This window comes from Macaca mulatta, chromosome 20 (genome assembly GCF_049350105.2).
Source record: "Macaca mulatta isolate MMU2019108-1 chromosome 20, T2T-MMU8v2.0, whole genome shotgun sequence".
Classification (NCBI taxonomy): Eukaryota; Metazoa; Chordata; class Mammalia; order Primates; family Cercopithecidae; genus Macaca; species Macaca mulatta.
In genome coordinates this window covers 75,941,102-75,953,496 of record NC_133425.1, presented here as the reverse complement: position 1 = coordinate 75,953,496, position 12,395 = coordinate 75,941,102, and the positions used below count along the sequence as shown (strand labels likewise).

The following is a 12,395-nucleotide window of genomic DNA, read 5'->3' as shown; positions in this document are numbered from 1 at the left end:
ATGCTCTTCCTTATTCCTGTTGCAGTGCTGAGCTGGCCTCTTCTTCTGGGAGCAGTGCCTTAGCAGCAGGTGGACAAAGACAGAGACGGAGACTTAAGATCAAAGGCACTGAGTGTCTGACCAGGGGTCCTTCCATGAGGGAGGAGAGCAAGCCCCTCCTCTGTTTCTCTGAATTTCCTTATTTAGAAACTGAATTTCTGGGCCAGGTGTGGTGGCTCACACCTGTAACCCTAGCACTTTGGGAAGCTGAGGTGGGTGGATCACCTGAGGTCAGGTGTTTGAGACCAGCCTGGCCAACATGGCAAAACCTCGTCTTTACTAAAAATACAAAAAGCAGCCAGGCATGGTGGTGTGCGTCTGTAATCCCAGCTACTCAGGAGGCTGAGGCAGGAGAATCACTTGAACTTGGGAGGCAGAGCTTGCATTGAGCTGAAGAGCTGAGATTGCGCCATTTCACTGCAGTCTGGGCAACAAGAACAAAACTCCATCAAAAAAGAAAGAAAGAAAGGAAGGAAGGAAGGAAGGAAGAAAGAGAGAAAGGAGGGAGGGAGGGAGTGAAGGAAGGAAGGAAGGAAGGAAGGAAGGAAGGAAGGAAGGAAGGAAGGAAGGAGAAAGAAAGAAAGAAAGAAAGCAATTGAGGGCCGGGCGCGGTGGCTCAAGCCTGTCATCCCAGCACTTTGGGAGGCCGAGACGGGCAGATCACGAGGTCAGGAGATCAAGACCATCCTGGCTAACACGGTGAAACCCCGTCTCTACTAAAAAATACAAAAAAAACTAGCCGGGCGAGGTGGCGGGCGCCTGTAGTCCCAGCTACTAGAGAGGCTGAGGCAGGAGAATGGCGTGAACCCCGGAGGCGGAACTTGCAGTGAGCTGAGATCCGGCCACTGCACTCCAGCCCGGGCGACAGAGCGAGACTCCGTCTCAAAAAAAAAAAAAAAAAAAAAGAAAGAAATTGAGTTTCTGGCTGCTTGTTATGGTTTGAATCATGTCCCCACAAAACACCTGCTGAAGTCACACCCTCAGTATCTAAAAATGTGATCTTCTTTGGAAATAGGGTTGGTGCAGATGTAATTAGTTAGGATGAGGTCACACTGGAGTAGGGTGGGCCCTTAATCCGGGAGGGCTGGTGTCCTAATGAAGAAGGAGGATGACACAAAGACACACAGGGAGAATGCCATGTGACCATAAGAGCGGAGGTTGGAGTGGTGCCGCTACAAGCCTGTGATTGCCGGTCACCACAAGAGCTAGAAAGATACAAGGAGGGATTTTAGCGTCAGGAACTATGAGGAGCATTTATGTTGTTTTAAGCCACTCAGTTAGAGGTAAAACTAAAGGAAACTAAAACATCTTTTGAATCCCAATTCCTGGCCATACCTCTGCTTAACAGGACAGCCTTGGAAGCAGACAGAACGGGGTTTGAGTCTCAGCTCTGTTATTACCCGCTGCATGGGTTCGGAGGTAATCTGTTTACCTCCTTGGCATCTCCATTTCCTCATCTGCAAATCAAAGATGAACATAGCTCCTTCAAAGACTGTTAAACATTTAGAGGAGTGCACGGCACATAAATGGCAACTATTAATATGAAAGAACTGCTTCCTGTCAGTATCTGGCCCCAATGGTCGCTTCCTGTTGAGGGAAACAAGTCTAAAGCCTGCTCTTAGAATACAGATTGGTGCCGTGGATTATTCATATACAATGAATTTTTTTTTTTTAAGAAAATAGATAATTCTGTGTTTGCTATATTTTTCCTTCCTATTTTTTAACATCTTTCTGCACTTTTGGTTTATGGTGCAGGAAGCCCTCTTTACCCAGAAAAGTGGGTGCTACCTCCTTCACATGGGGTGCCTACTGTTGCCCAAGGACAGAGCCTCCAGCCAGCCAGGGTAGAATGGAGAGGGTGCAGGTGCTGCCCAGGCCAGTAATCTAGCTGCTGATCTGGGGATAGTCAAAGCAACCGGTGGCTTTAATATCCGCTCTTCACAGCTTCATCTCCACTCGAGATGGCTGTGCTGATTGTAATGCAATAAAGCTGGAGTTTTGCGGGGAGAATGCTGTCCCTGGTTATTTCATTTAGAAGCCATCGTAATACTCTTCCGGGAGAGATAAGAATGATTTAAGTAATTCAGGACTCCAGGAGTCCAGGACATTTATGGTTCCTTCTAACCCTGGGGAATTTTATGATTTGAGGCCTACGGCCACAGAGCAAAGCCAGCCTGCTGTTGATATGGGGAACAGATTTAACAGGTGTGAGCGCCTGTCGGTGCCAGGTGATTTATATACAACTGTCCACGTTTACCTCGCAACAACATTTAGGGAACATCAGACCAGGTTCCCCAGAAGTGGACCCTGTATAAAGATTCCTGTGGCCAGACACGGTGGCTCATGCCTGTAATCCCAGCACTTTGGGAGGCCGAGGCAGGCGGATCACCTGAAGTCAGGAGTTGGAGACCAGCCTGGCCAACATGGTGAAACCCTGTCTCTACTAAAAATACAAAAGGTAGCCAGGCATGGTTGCGGGCGTCTGTAATCCTAGCTATTTGGGAGGCTGAGACAGGAGAATCGCTTGAACCTGGGAGGCAGAGGTTGCAGTAAGCCGAGATCACGCCGCTGCATTCCAGCCTGGGCAACAGAGACAGACGCTGTCTCAAAAAAACAAAAAACAAAACAAAAAAATCCTGTGCACGTGACTTATTAAGGAGGAACTCCCAGTGGAAACTGGCAGAGGAGATGGGGAGAGGGGTGAAAAGAGAAAGAAGCCCAGGACGAGTGTGATTTCAGGCTGAGACCTGTGCAGGGGAGCTTGAGTTTGCTCCTGCAGGGGAACCCTGGAGCATACCGTGCACCTGTCCTGGATGCCAGAAAGCTGGACTTCCATACCCCTGCTCCCACCAGTCACTGGCTCTGTGCCTTGAGGCTCAGCACAAATAAACTCTCAGGCACCTGTGGTTCCCATCTGTGCCTATAAAAGGCTTTAGTAACCCAAGGGCAGGTGGATGCAAAAGTACCCAAGGCCAGCAGACGAACATGGAGCAGGAATAAACAGAATACAAGGACATCTGGGTGGAAGTCACCAGTGCCTGCACATGGAACTGTGAAGATCACCATTTTTCAGATTAAGAAACTGAGGCTCACAGTGTGAAATAACACTCTCTGGAAAGGTGAGTGACCAGGTCTGGATTTGAACCTATAATTCCAGAGTGTTTGTTCTTTCCACTGAGACTGCTAGATTGCTGGTGTCTGGGGTCCGGTGGCTGAAAGCATTGACTTCTGTTGTTTCTTTTTTCTGTTAAAAATATTTATGTTACAGTTTTCATGCCTAAAAAAGCAACAAATAGCAATGAGAACAAGTGATTTACTGCTCATACATAATGTGGACAAATCTCACTAGAGCTCTGATGAATGAAAGAAGCCTGACACAAAAGAGTGAGATTCTCTTTATACAAAGTCACACACACACAGAGAAAAAATTCATCTCTTGTGATAAAAGTCAGTCTCTTGGTGACTCTTGTGGTGAGCATTAGGAACCGAAAGGGAGCCCCAAATGTATCTCTTGGGAGCTGGTCATGTTTAGGGTATTTTTTGAGTGTTGGGTACACGAATAGATTCAGTTTGTTAAAATTACTCAAGCTATGAATTTAAGGGATGTGTGCTTTCCATATGCAGGTCTTGCCTCAAAACAAGCATAAATTGAAGAAAAAAGTGAAAAGGTAGAAAGGGAGAAAATAAAATTGGGTATAATCCCACTCACTTAGAAATCACTGTGATTAGCCAGGCATGATGGTGGGTGCCTGTAATCCCAGCTACTTGGGAGGCTGAGGCGGGAGAATGGCTTGAACCTGGGAGGTGGAGGTTGCAGTGAGCCGAGATTGTGCCATTGGACTCACTTCAGCCTGGGTGACAGAGTGAGATTCTGCCCACCCATCCCCCCAACCCACAAAAAAAGAGAGAAATCACTATGATTAATGTTGTCTTGATGTATATCTTGTAAAATGTTCCCACATGTGCACACACGTGCATACACATCCGCAAACATATGTGATGGAGTTTCTGGCTGTGTTGGGGGTGATTATCCTAACCTGGAGGGTGGACCATCTTGTCTTCTGTACTAACAGGAATAGGAAGTAAACCAGGGTCAGTGGTCTTGGAAGAGCTGGGAAGGGATAGGTCCGAGAGACTCCAGATGTCCCAAGTATCTGCAAGGTGGAGCTTCCAGTGATGAGTGCTTTCATTTAAAACATGTGTCCCTATTTGCATCCCCACCACTGCCGGTGTGGATTGTGGCCACATTCACAGTTCATTTGCTGTTTTATTCAACAGACATTAGCTGAGCACAGACGAAGTGCAGATACTGAACAATGCACAGGATCTGGGGAGACGGATAATGAGACATAAGACTTAGTTTCTGACCTCAAGAGGCTTTGAGTCAAACAGTGTGGCTCTGAGCAAGTATTGCCCTCACAGAAACCTCCTTTTCCTTATCAGAAAAATGGGATTAATAAGGCCTGCCAGGCTGGGTAATTTTGAAATCAAATGAGGTGAATTCATGAATAACTAGAACAAAGCATGGACTCCATTACTCTACACCGCAGTGCACACATGCTGTAGGAACCTGGTTTGAGCCCAGGTTGTGTTCACACTGGGATCCAGGCATATCTAGCTGATGGATAAGCTGGCTCTATCAGAAATATATTCGCATGGATGTTCAAGAAAGAACTCACCCTAAGTGAAGAGGAAGTCAAGACAAGTAGGCTTAACCCAGTGAGACCACCTTTTCTGAGTAGAAGAACCTTTCTGATTAGAGAATGAGGTCTACACCTCATTAGTGGAGGTTTTGGAATGTGAAAACTCGAAAGAGTAGATTTCCCAAGGTGTCTAAGTGGGACTCTCTTCATCTAATTTCAGATGGACCTTGTAGGTGGCAGTCATGCGTGGGAGGATCATGGTAGTGGCAGGTGAGTGGGGTGGTACCCTCTAGCTCAGTGGTTCTTGTAGGAAGTGTCTGTGATGCTCAGAACTCAGTAGTTCTGGGAGGAATGGCATTGTCCTGTGGACATGTGAGTGCCAAGAGAAGAGGGTTGGAGGAGGTGAAGGGGAAAGTTATGGAGATGCCACATGGAAAATGGCTGGACTGGCTCACTGGCAGCCTGAGGCTCCCCTGAGAACTCACAAATGCTTGGGGCATGAAACCTGGCTGGGGAATCAGGATTCCCTACTTTGGGTGGATTTTACAGGAGTCTGCTGCTTTCTCTTTCTTTTTGTCAGGATGGGGGCATACCTTGACTTATATACAATAGTCTTTTTCTTCTCTCAGGGTTCCTGACTGTGGCTGTGGGTGGCCTGGACTTGGCAGTGGAGGGACATTCATTCAGAGAAGAGGGATGGAGCCGCTGTGTTCACCCACATTCCGAATTATAGCCCCTTTCCTCCAGGGCATTTGCTGGGGGTGGGGGTGGGGGTGGGCGGGATAAAGTTCCTTGACTTGGAGTAGTGCTTCTCAAACTTTAATGGGAACGAGAAACTCCTGGGGATCTGGTTAAATGCAGATTCTGACTCAGTAGGTCTGGGGTAGGGCCTAGGATTCTGCATTTCTGACAAGCTCCCAGGTGGTGCTGGTGCTGCTGGTACCTGACCACACTTGGAAAAGAAAGACACATGAAGTGGTAATCAGAATCCTGGGAATCTGGATTTTTAAGTACCAGGATTTTTAAGTATCATAACTTGCTGTTATGATCAGGCAAGTGTAGAAAACCCTGGAATAGATCATCTTGAACAATAAATTAAGCTGAGATTTGAAAGGGTGTTTTTAATTCAAGTTTTCATGAAGTATCTACTTGGTGCTGGTTAGATCTGGGAGGGGCTTGGAACACTGTCCAGGTATATTGAGACTATTCAGTAAATAAAATTTGTGAGTTTTGGTGGGAGAAAATGCAGGGAGAAGAGAGATCCTTGTTTGTAAGTCACTTGCTGATGTGAAGAGAGATGGAAACCCACACACCTAACTGATTTTGCAGGAGGTGGCCGTGGTGGTAATTTCAGACAGCTCCAAAGAAAGAATGAAGTCGTCAGACTTGACTAGGGGAGTAAAGCTGGAAGGATCTAGGGTGGCCTGACAGTATCAAAACTTTCAAAAGGCCATCCCAGTTCTGGCTTGAACCATTGCAAATGCAGAATTTGTATTGCTTCGTTCAGTGGTTTCCTAAGTCTGCTTGTATAGCCCTCAGGTTCCATGAGAATCTGGTGAGGATCACTGTGTGTTAAGTGTGGAGTGGCCAAGGGCAGGATGAGAGAATGGCATGGAAAAGGAGCCCCGTCCTGCTTCATGGAGAGTAGCTTTGCTAGCCTTTGATCAAGGTTCTGTGTGAGCAAAGGCTACTATTTCCTAAAGCAAGATTTGAAAAACCACTTGCCTAGAGTGTACCCTCCTTTGGGGTTCCTTCTGTCCAGACAGTGCTTTCCCTCTTCTTTCCATGATAACCTCCTATTATGCCTTGATAGTCCAGCTCAGGTATGTCTGTCCTAATTCAACTGTCTGTAAACACCATGCACACCAGTAGTCCTTTTTCTGCATTTCCACTGTCCCTCACCCATACTTCATGTGCTGCTATTAACTTATTGTATTGAACATGTACATCTCTGCATGCCTATTTCCATTATTACAGTAGGAGCTCCTTTAGGCAGACATGACCTCACCCATCTCTGTTCATGGGCATAAAGTGTGCCTGGCTTAAAGTGATTATGGTTAAATGCTTGCAGAATGGGATGCCACCTGGTTAATGGTTCCCTGATTAAGAAGCACACCTTCTTTCCTTTAGAGCCTTAGATGGAGCCAGCGTTTTTATTAATTCAAGATTTCATAAATGGTTAATAATCTCTCTTTGCCTCTTCTGGAAATTGCTAGGTTTGGCAAGAACAAGTAAACACGTCCGATAATATCCCCTTTCCTGTCCTCCTGCCCTCACTGATGGTGTTGTGTTTTAAATTTTTTTCTTGGAGAGACTAGACATTTGCTTACCTCCACTTCCCCTGAGATATGATCAAATACCCAACGCAAAGGTTCAGAGTTGGTGAACAACTAAAAGCTCATATTGAATAAAAGATCTGGCTGCTGACACCATTTGGGACATTGCAGTCTGATGATTCTTTCCCCAGAGATGTGGGACTTGCTGATACAGGCCTCCCATTTATGCTCCACAAAGGGTACAGCTGAGACAGCTGGAGCCTATTCTGAGAAGCTCGGCCTTCTGCTCTCCTGACATTGATCAGGAGGCTCCAGATATTTCCTTGAGGCTATTCAAGAAGCAGAAAGTTGTGCAGGAGCAGGTACACAAGGAGACCTGTGAGAGTCAGTGACCTGCCTTGATTCATTTTGCAATGTGAATTGAGAACTTCACGTTTCCAATCTGCTAATTAATTGGTCAGGATCCTGTCTTGAGTATTTTCAGGGGATTTAGCTAACTCTGTGTACTTCAAAGGCACTCATTACCTTGGTGGACCTTTTTGCAACCAATCTTGTGATTCAGGGAGCAGTGTTTCTAAGGTAGGAAAATAGGATGTGGACAAACATCAATCGTTTAACCCTCAGACACTGGGCACCCGCCATGTGCTAGATTTTTCTGCCAGGTACTGGGGTAAGAATAAGGCAATGAAGAAGCTTAATGGTCTTTCAAAAGCATGACCAATTCAACTTCTCTTGATTGTTGAGTCAATGTAGTTAGTCAATGCAGACCAGAAAATCAGTCTGATGGATTGAATTGGCCAACCAGTCTAGACAAAATAGAAAAGCTGGCTGTATGTGTAGGCAGTATGGAGACAGGGGAAGAAGGAATGGTTCAAACTGGTTATAAGTATAGACAGTGGGAGGAGGATAAAGCATATAACAAAGTAGTTTTATGTGTAGACATAATGGGATAAAGTGTAGGCTTGGTGAACACACAAAACAGTAGATGTAGTCTTGATGGGAAAGTTAATCCTTTTGGCAATTCCAGATATGAGGATATTCCATGAACGGAATGGTGATGTGAAATCCTGTTGATTCAGATGGATGGTTGATTGCTGGAGATCTGAGAGGCTTTGATGAAAATATTAGGAGTAACTTATCTATCAGGTGAACCTCATCAGATATTGTTAATTGTCAAAATTATGATACTGATTGTATTTATAGTGATAACATAACTGCCATGATGGTCATCTCTTAGCACTTATTGGTTCTCCAGATAGTATTGATGATGGTGGTGATGATAATAGCAATAATTGTTGAACATCTACAAAATGTCAGATGCTTTCTACGATTTTTTTTAGTCTCCTAACAATCTACAATGCAAGATTTACTGCCAGTATTTTACAGGTGAGGATTCTGAGATCAGAGATGTTAATTTCCTTGCCAAATATCTGGTGAATACACGATGCAAGGGACTGGCTACCAGTGTGTGCTGGAATCAAGTATTGAGGTTTGGGTGCCTCTTTTGACATTTAAGAACTTGATTGACCTTGGGCAATCTGTGAAACTTCTCTGTGCCTTAGTGTTCTTATCTGTAAAATGAGAATGTTGTGAGGATTTAATTGCCTGTCACATAGTAAATGATCAACAAATGTTAGCTGTTGCTGCCTATGTTCTTCTTGTTATTTTTATTATTGATGGCCAGGCTGTGAGCCAAAGACAGACCTGTCTGGCTACAAAGCAGTATCCTTTCTTCTGTACCTCACTGCCTTCTGGCAAAAAGGGTGAGTAGGAAGTCAGGTTATTCCATACTGTACTTTATCCCTTTTTTCTAGCATGTGTAGCTCCACCGCTCCAGACGCTCTCGGACACCTGGAGTGCTGCTTCGGAAATGCATCTGCCCAGAGTTCAGGTGGCCCATTCTTTTTCTAGCCAATGACAGAGGCAGAGGCTAGTCACCAGGTGGAAATAAACTAAAGTCCCTGCTTCCCAGTGAGAGTGACACCTCAGTGTCTCTCTGTCCCCCAGAGCTCCACCTCCTGACAGGCCCATCAGTGCCCTGTCTTCCTGGCTGGCCATATTGGAAGCGAGGGAGGGAGTGACCATGACCCCATTGCTCAGGGCCTCTGATTAGTGCTCACTTCCTGAGCTGGCTCCACTTCCTCCACTGTGTCTGATTAAAACAGCCAGGGGCGACCCAAATATAGCCCAAAATTGTTGGTTAAAATCTTTTTGGTTTCAGGCAACAGAAACCTACTCTGGCAGTGTATACAAAATACAGAACTTATCGTAAGACCTCAGGGCTGTCACATAGAATCCAAGTGCCAAAATGCAGCTGAGGACCCAGAAAACTGCAGGGAGCCCCTGGAATGAACACTGTACCTCTCGTTCCATGTCACGATGCACAACTGCAGCATTCTTTTCTTCTTAGAACTGGCTTTCTCTGCTGCTCCCGTGTGGAACACATGGCTACCCCCAACACCTGTGTTTTCATGCATAGGTTGAGCCACATGGAAATTTTCCTCTGACTGTCTTCCATATCTAAATACTAAGGAAACATCTCTGATTGGCCTCACCTGGACCACGTCTTTACCACGGACCAACCAGATGAAATTGCATTTGGATATTAAACATCAACAGGAATTCTAGTTGGGAATGTGGAAATGCTAACCAAATGACAAGGAAAGGGATTTACACAAAATTGTTCACCACAGGATCACCATTCTATAAACCTATTAATATTTACAATTAAAGATGAGAGGTGGCCACAGTGAGATGCATTAAATGGCTTGTATTGTGGTAAACTTTTATTTTGCTGCCATTGCTGTTATTAATAACAGTAATTGGCATCTATGCTGTCCTGTATAGTTCAGAATTCAAGGCCGCTGTGGGTGGACATTCTTCACATTTGTAGACAGGAAAACTGAGGTTCAAAGTTGTTGACCCTGCTAATAAGTCAAAGAGTCAGACCTCAGATCTCATGTTCTCTCAACTGTATCGTATTGTTTCTCAAGTTGTAAAGTTGACCAAAGAGAGAGGATTTTAAAATTAATTCTGCATGTGGTGGGAGTGTTCCAGGCTGGTGAAATCTATAGAGGGAGCCCCGAAACCATATGTGCTGAAGGGAAATACAGAATGGAGGTTCCCTGGGGTAAGAAGCCAGGAGGAAGTAAGAAGATTCAGTGTTATCTTCTATGGGTTCAAGGAATGGCTGGGTGCATGGCTAACCCTCTATGTCAAATCTTGCATAAGAAATGTACCAGAAAAGATTTATGAACCTTATGTAGTCCAAACTGTCAGGGAATGCCTGAGTTTCCATTATTAGAGATGTTTTTGTATTACAGGAGTCATCTAGCCCCATGATTCTCAGAATTTGAGAGACCAACTTATCTTTGTAAGTCCCTCGTTGAAGATGTTATACCTCTCTGAAAGCTGTTATGCCCCCACATATGATCCATGTTTTCCTGTCTTTTTGTTTGTTTGTTTTGTTTTGAGACAGAGTTTCGCTCTTGTTGCCCAGGCTAGAGTGCAATGGTTCACTGCAACCTCTGCCTCCTGGGTTCAAGCGATTCTCGTGCCTCAGCCTCCCGAGTAGCTGGGATTATAGGTGCCCGCCACCACACCCAGCTAATTTTTGTATTTTTAGTAGAGACGGGGTTTCACCATGTTGGCAGGGCTGGTAACTCCTGACCTCAGGTGATCCATCTGCCTCAGCCTCCCAAAGTGCTGGGATTACAGGCGTGAGACACTGCGTCCGGCCTTTCTTGTCTTTTTCTTCAACAAAGAATATAAGACAAAATATTGGTTGAATGAATATCTATACGCAATTCACCTACACATGTGATAGTTTCCATTTCAAGGACATTACATTGTTTTCTAACATTAAAAGAGTGGAAATATTTTGCCCCATATCAAACACAAATTGGAGATAATTCTAATTTTTCAAAGACCAAGAGGGGAGACAAAATGTCCACCCTTAGTCTGTAGTAATTCTGGCTTTAGGAGAGAATAGGTAATGTATTTCAAAAGCCAGAACATACCCAGTCAGAGGGTCTGCTGGAGGCACTGCTCTGGAGACCTAGGCGGGTTCCCATCCATCCTCTACTCGGATAGTCCAGCCGTTCAGAGATGAAGATTTGGGAGCTCATAATGCTAATGATGTGTAAATTCATTTTCAGCTATTTTATTAAGCTGGTCTTTTCAGGTTCATTATCATTAATATTTGTGGTTGGAATATGTTCCTCCAGAGACTCTGCAAATAGCTCTTCTATTGTTCAGGTAAAATTTATAGCAAGTTAGACTAAGAGGGAGCACGGTATGAGCCCAGGTTTTCATTTCCCCTAGGAACTGAAAGCTTTGCTGATGGTTTTGGATGGGTGTGAATCTTCAGTCTATAGGTCCAGCCATCTTTTAGATATAGGTCATTAACTATGCTATTATGAATCCAAGAAGGAGTATCAAGTTGTAGGTGCCAGAATGGAGAGAGGTGTGGTGCAAACTTCCTGAGATCACATCCTCCTTTGTTGTAATTGGCTCTGGCAAATTCTTCCTTTTGCTGCCACAGTCTCTGCCCCAACAAAGCCTCACAGTTTCCTCTGGATGCAAAGGTACAGGCAGGACTGTAAATGCAACTACTGTGAGTTTCCTGCCCAGTGGGATGGAAGTGTCTTCCTCCCCTTAAGGCCCACATAGAGTTCTGGCACTTGCATCCGTGCCATCTGCACCTGCCAGAGATTTCACACTGCTATGTTGCAAATAGGGCTTGAAGTTTCTGGCCGTGTCAGGAGGAAGGAAGTGGCTTTACCACTCAGCCATGCATCTGATGACAAGCTCTGGGTGGGCAGGAAACTATGGGAAGAAGACAGATTTGGGTATTAGAATCAAATGTTACCTCTGGTACACTTTAAAATGAGCTATTCTGTGCCTCCTAAAAACAATTTTTGGGGATGGTATGGAGGGATCTCACAAGGGCATGAGCCCCTGATAATGTCATAAGTGCCAGTTCGATAGGCACAGCCAGACCAACACAAGTTCACATACCTGATGTCTTAAAGACACCTGACACCAGGCTCAGGTGAAATCCCCACCTGTAAAGCCAAAGGGTCGGATAGATGATCTCTATGGTTCTTTCCAAGTGTGAAAATTTGAGACTCTAAAAAGAATGGATTCCCCTTCACTAGTGTATTTTCTTGTCATTTAGATTCTAGCAAGACCTTGTTTGTGTTGCAAACTGTTAGCAGATGCTGAAGCTGTCCAGGGCTGAGTGAGTACCATGTTACTCAGGCTCACTAGGCTGAAGGAAGAGGTTGAGATGAAGGCAGTCACTCACCTGTGTTGAAGACCTGCTCTGCAGCTTCATTTCCTGTCATTACAGACTGTGTCTGGGCCCAATCAGAGGGGCCTGTGGGGAATGGCGGGCAGGTGGCACTGGGGTCTCTAGGGAGAGCAAATACAAATT

At 45.1% G+C, this 12,395-nt stretch overlaps 1 long non-coding RNA gene across 1 annotated transcript in view; it reads left to right on the top strand.

The window, feature by feature from the left end:
• The first annotated feature begins 2,768 nt into the window (after window positions 1–2,768).
• The window catches only part of LOC106995095 (uncharacterized), a 397,441-nt gene continuing 387,814 nt past the window's right edge, over window positions 2,769–12,395 (top strand). Inside the window, exon 1 of the long non-coding RNA XR_013412222.1 lies at window positions 2,769–3,158. This is a non-coding gene — a long non-coding RNA (uncharacterized LOC106995095). The remainder of the gene's footprint in view (window positions 3,159–12,395) is intronic.